Raw genomic sequence first — 6,160 nt, forward strand, 5'->3', positions numbered from 1 at the left:
TATTATACATAGAAACTGAATCATTGTGGGATGATCAAATGTGACTATCTCTGTTATTAAAAGCAATGAAATGAACAACTCTGAGGGACTGAGGAGAAAGAATGCTATCTACATCAAGAGAAAGAACTGTGGGAGTAGAAATTCAGAAGAAAACATATGATTTATTACTTATTTATATGGGTATATGACTTGGGGCTTTGGTCTTAAAAGATTATTCTATTACAAAAATGAATAATATGGAAAAGGATTTGAGTAATAACATATGTATAACCCAGTGAAATTGCTTGTCAGCTCTGGGAGGGGGTAGAGAAGAAAGGAGGGAGACAACAAGAATCATGTAACCATGGGAAAAAAATTTTTTTAACTTAACCAAAAAAGGGGGGGGGGGAACTAACATAAAAGGGCAGCTATGTGGTACAGTAGATAAAGTACTGGGTCTGTAGGCAAAAAGACCTGAGTTAAAATCCAGCCTTAGAAACTTACCAGCTTTGTGACCCTGGTCAAATCATTTAACCCTGTTAGCCTCAGTTTCCTCATCTGTAAAATGAGTTGGAGAAGGAAATGGCAAACTATTCCAGTATCCTTGCCAAGAAAACCCCAAAAGGGATCACGAAGAATCAGATACCACTGAAACAACTGAACAACCACCAGAAAAGACACCTTACAAACTTGAGCTAAAAGAAATATTTGGTTCTTTTTTTTTGGGGGGGGGAAGCTCTGTAGGGAATACTGTTCCCAAGGAATTGTCATTGAATCATAGTCTCATAGAAAGGAGACATCATGGTTTAATGGAAAGAGTACTGGTGGTGGAGATCAGAAAACAGACAATTAAAACCCTGCCTCTTACTATCAAGGGACAAGATACAGAACTCTTTGGGCCTCCATTTCCTCATTTGGTCCATCAGAGGTCCTGCCAGCTCTACTTCTAGTATAGAATCATAGAATTGGACCAGCCTTCAGAAATCATCTTGGTATAATTCCTACTTCAAAAATGAATTCTTTTTCTAACATACCAGACAAGTGATTATTTATCACATACATCATTAGTCAGTCAATGTCATTTGTGAATAGTTCCCATTCATTTTACAAATTTCTTCCTTATAGAGTAAACCAAATTTGGTCTCTTTAACTACCATCTTTCACAAATATCTGAAGCCCAAGTAACCACTTTTTCTACAGATAAAATATTCCCATCTCCTAAGTGACCATCTGCCCCTTTTCAATGGAAATGCAAATTTCTGTTCTGTTTTTTAATTCTTGATCATAAAGCAGCCACCTCTACACTTGTCTTGGCCTTCTCACCTTCCCCTTTTCCTTTTCCCCAATGACTTGCCAGTTACTATTGCATGTATATGTTGTCTCTAGAGCTTCTTTAAAATTTTTTTAACACTTACCTTCTGTCTTAGAATCAATACTGTGTGTTGATTCCAAGACAGAAGAGTGGAAAGGGCTAGGCAATGGGGGTTAAGTGGCTTGCCCAGGGTCACCCAGCTAGGATGTGTCTAAAGGCAGATTTGAACCCAGGACCTCCCATCTCTAGGCCTGGCTCTCAATCCACTTAGCCACCCAGATGTCCCCTACGTTTAAATCTTATGACATTGGTATATACCTGAGGATCAAAGGCCAGAGAAGTACGAATTTAAACCCAGACTGCATAGTTCCTACAGTAAGTCTTTCTTCCTTCAATTAGTTGCTATTCCCTCTTCCTCAAATTATCATCTATCATGCTATTTTCTCAGCTAGACTGTAATCTCCTTGAGGAGAATGTTTCATTTTTGCTTTTGGGTCTCCAAGGATGTTAAATCATTTTCATTCATGTCTGCCTGTACCAGACCCCATTTGAGATTTCCTTGGTGAAGATACTGGCATGGTTTGTCATTTCTTACTCTAATTTATTTTACAGATGAGGAAATTGAGGCCAACAGGATTAAGGGTTTACCCAGGGTCACACAGCTAGTGGGTATCTTAGGACAGATTTGAACTCAGGAAGATCAGTCTTCTTGGCTACATTTCTGGCACTCTATCCACTGAACCACCCATCTGTCCTCTTTGTATCCCTAGCACCTAATAAATTCTTGCTGATTGACTACTGTTTATAAGCTTTAGCCTTCCAGGAAAAAGGATCTGCCTCCATGAAGGCAGGACTCTTGTTTGTCACCTCAAAATCTAGCAAAGTGTCTTTTTTTATAAAGTGTTTAATTGATAAGTCCTTGCTCTACAAAACAGTTTCTAGTGTAACAGATTCCTAGAGATGATGCACTCTACATTCTGCCTTTTGGAGCAAGTAACCCTTCCTGGTGACCTTTCAACCAAAATTATGTAGTGGCCACCTCATTAAAATTTGTATCTTTATATACTCCTCACTACTAGAGCCCAAACCAGAGGGAAAACAATTAAATTATGAAGAACATGAATTATCCTAGTTTCCACTACCATTCCAGATTTAATGTTAACTTGTTTGTCTTGATTAAGCTTTAATCACAGGTGCTAACAAGTAAGTTTTGATATGAGCTATGTATTCTCCTGGGAAATACTAATGTGTAATTCAATATTTATGAAACCCAAACATTTTCACTGGCTCATGTCTGCTAATGGCCAGTAATCAACTCCTGAGCTAATAAGCTTATCAATCAAATATATATAGACCACATGCAATGGATCTGCCATATATCTAAGGACAATAAGGGGTACTAAGAGTTAAACTCTTCCAAGAGCCTATACTATATCTGGGTAGACAAGACATATCTATACATGAACTAATTAGAAAACAAAAGGCAAACAGAAATTAAGTGACTAGCCCAAGGTTGCACAGATAGTGTCTAAAGCTACATTTGAATTAAAGTATTCCTGACTCCAGGTCCAGTGCTCCATCCATTGTGCCACCCGCAACTCTGAAGTGAGATGAAAGTTGACTAGCCTATATATTCATATAATCGCAGAATGCCATGGCTAGATAGGAACTTAGAAATTAACTATTTTAACCAACTTATTTTCCAGACAAATCAGAAAAGGTTTCACAGAAGGAGTAAGACTTAAGCTGGTCTATAAAGGACACATAATATTTAGAAAGGCAGAAAAAAGGTAGGAAATCCTTATGTTTATTTGAACTGAAAAAATGTTCACTGTTCTTCCATTCTGTAGGCTTAGCTGGCATATTCTTTAAACATATATATTCTGTGATTACAGTTCTGCACCAATGGAAGTATCATCTAGTCAGATACTGAATTTTCTCCCAAACTAAAATCTCCCCTCTCTCCCTTGCCACTCCAGTGCTATACTACAAGAGTAAAAAAAGGAAGAAAATGCCTGAATTTGTAATAGCCTTCAAAGATCCTTCTTTAGCTTTCTATATTTGAATAGTCTGTTTCCAAATTCCCACCCAAAATATGTTTCAATCAGGTCTATCTTTCCTTCGCAATGCTAGTGTCCAAACTTGAATCTATTTCTTCTCAAACCTTTGTCTGTTTATCAATTAGATGCCAGGAGAAAAATAACATGTAAACTAATTTTGACTAAGATATGAATGGTTAATTGATCCTTAAAAAGAAAAAGGAAAGAACACAAACCTTTGAAAAGGTTATTCCCAGTTAATCCAAGTGAAACTCTAATTGGGATTATGTCCTTTGACTCTTCTGCCTTTCTGTGAAAAGAAAACTTGAGTGGGAAGAGCCAGATTCAGATCTTGGTTTTAACACTTATTTGACCTGAGAAAATTTGAGCAAATTATTTCAACTCCATAGATCTGTTCCCTTATTTGTATAAGCAGTATCTGAAATCTCTTTCTAATCCTACAAAGAGAGTGGGTCACTATAAATCTACTAATTAACCATCTCATTTTTTTCCTCTTTGGGGTTATACATTTTGGACCAAGGACAGAATTAAATCTAATCAAAGATGGAGAACATGAAATCCAAATTTGAGATACAAAATAGTCTAAGTAGTTGATACACTAAAATATGAATATTGATCTTTGGTGAATTACAAAGAAAATTACTGTCACCAATGGATCTATGTGTGTTCAAAAGCTTAATAAGTAGGGGAAATGAGATTCTTCTCCCTTAACAGTTTGTGAAATTCACTTCACCAGACATCAGTTTTCCCTCCTGGGAGCCCCAGCTCCTCAAAATTCAAAAATGATCTCTGCAAAGAAGCATCTGGTCCCTCTTGCTGAATCAGTAGGGACTGGGGAAAGATGGTGAAGCTTCCATCTAATCAGCTCATCCTTCCCTCCCTCACACAACTGTAGGCCATTTAGAATAAGGAATGTTTTCTTTTTTCCAATCCTCCTATCAACAAACTTTACCTTTCTCCATATTCACCTTTTGGGTACTAAAGAGTTTGTTACAGAAAATCAATAGTTCCAGACCTGGGAAAGGAAGGAAGGAAGGGAGGGAGGAAGGAAGGAAGGAAGGAAGGGAGGGAAGAGAGGGAGGGAGGAAGGGAAGGAAGGAAGGAAGGAAGGAAGGAAGGAAGGAAGGAAGGAAGGAAGGAAGGAAGGAAGGAAGGAAGGAAGGAAGGAAGGAAGGAAGGAAGGAAGGAAGGAAGGAAGGAAGGAAGGAAGGAAAGCAGAAAAGTAGGAAAGATAGCTTTCAGAGTAGGACCAAAACTGGTAGTCTGAAAGACTTGAGATGAATGGAAAGGGGAGGACTTTTTTTTTCTCACTTGAGGCCTGATCACCCTTGCCTACCTAGGGTTGGGGAATGACAGAACATTCAGAGATGTCCTCTCTTCACCTACTTTCATCTCAAGGACCTTAGGCACAGTTAATCTAAATTTACCCAACTTTGTTCTTGGCTGAAAGGTTGGGGGTGGGGTGGGGTGAGGAGGTAGAGATTAAAGATGACTTGGATACTCCCAACTTGAACCCTTCTTTCCCAGAAATTTGTACCTTACCCTAGGGTCCCCATGCAACAAGAAACTAGAGCCGGGAAAGTATGTCATTGGTAACTGTACTCGAGAAAGGGATGATGCAGTCAGCACCTGGCGATCCTGCTGCTCACCAATGAGGACCCTTAGGTGATCATTCTAAGGCAGACCCCGCAATACAGTTCCTCATATTGCAGTGACCCCAAACCAAAAAAAAAATATTTTGGTGGCTACTTCAGAACTGTAATTTTGCTACAGTTATGATTCTGAATGTAAATATCTGATATGCATTCTGTATTCTCATTGCTACAAATTGAGAGGTTGAGAACCACTGTTAAGGTGTCATCAGGTGAAATCTCAGAAATCTCAGAAAACTAACAGGTCTAAAGGATGAGAAAGAAAACTGTAGGAGTATGAAGTGGATCTAGATAGTGTGCCAATTTGCATGGGTTTTTTAATTTGGCCTAAACAGACCCCTTTCATCACAAAACTAATTCCGAAAACTGTCGGATAGGAACGTCTCACACTTTGGAAGAAGCGAGCTGAGAGCCAAAGAGGAAAGGAAAAGAGTAGCGGGTGAGAATCGGGGAGAGACTCCAAGGGTTTTAAAAGAAACAACTAGATTCACCTCCAGTAACTGCCTTACCTACCAGGAGGAGCCAAAGGACGCACCAACTCTCCCATTCCCATCCCCCAATTAATTTTAATTATTTAGGACGTGATGACATCATCTGTTCTCAGTTTCTCTTGTCCCCTCTCCATTCCCCCTTGTCCTCCACCTTCCCTCCCTCCTTCGCTCCCTCGTCTCCAGTTCCCCAGTAGGGCGCCGTCGGAGCATCGAGGCTGAAAGCAGGAGCAAACGTAAACTCTCCTTCGCTCTCGGGCGCCAAGCGTACCCTACGCACTCTCACCGAGATCGCCTTTCTTCGCGTCTAAATAAAAACCCACACACGCACGCACACACACACAAAAAACACAACACACAGTTAACCACCTGTCAGGGCTGAGGATACAATAAGGCTGTCCCCAAAAGAGCTTTTCATGCATGCGTAATATATTTGTTCAGCTATTCACTTAATGAAGCTGATAGATGTGATGCAAAACAATGCTCAAGTTAATCTATTTAGTAAAATGTTTTGAGACTTTCAAGCTATGTTAAGGAGGGTAGTGTTCAGGGACATTCTCATTTAAATGCGCCCATCTCTCCTCTTAGGCTGCACAAGGGGGTTCGAGCAACCTATGTGAATATAATTTCTTATAAATGTGTCTTTAATGGGTTTAATTCACCCTTGCC

This window comes from Monodelphis domestica, chromosome 6 (assembly GCF_027887165.1).
Source record: "Monodelphis domestica isolate mMonDom1 chromosome 6, mMonDom1.pri, whole genome shotgun sequence".
Classification (NCBI taxonomy): Eukaryota; Metazoa; Chordata; class Mammalia; order Didelphimorphia; family Didelphidae; genus Monodelphis; species Monodelphis domestica.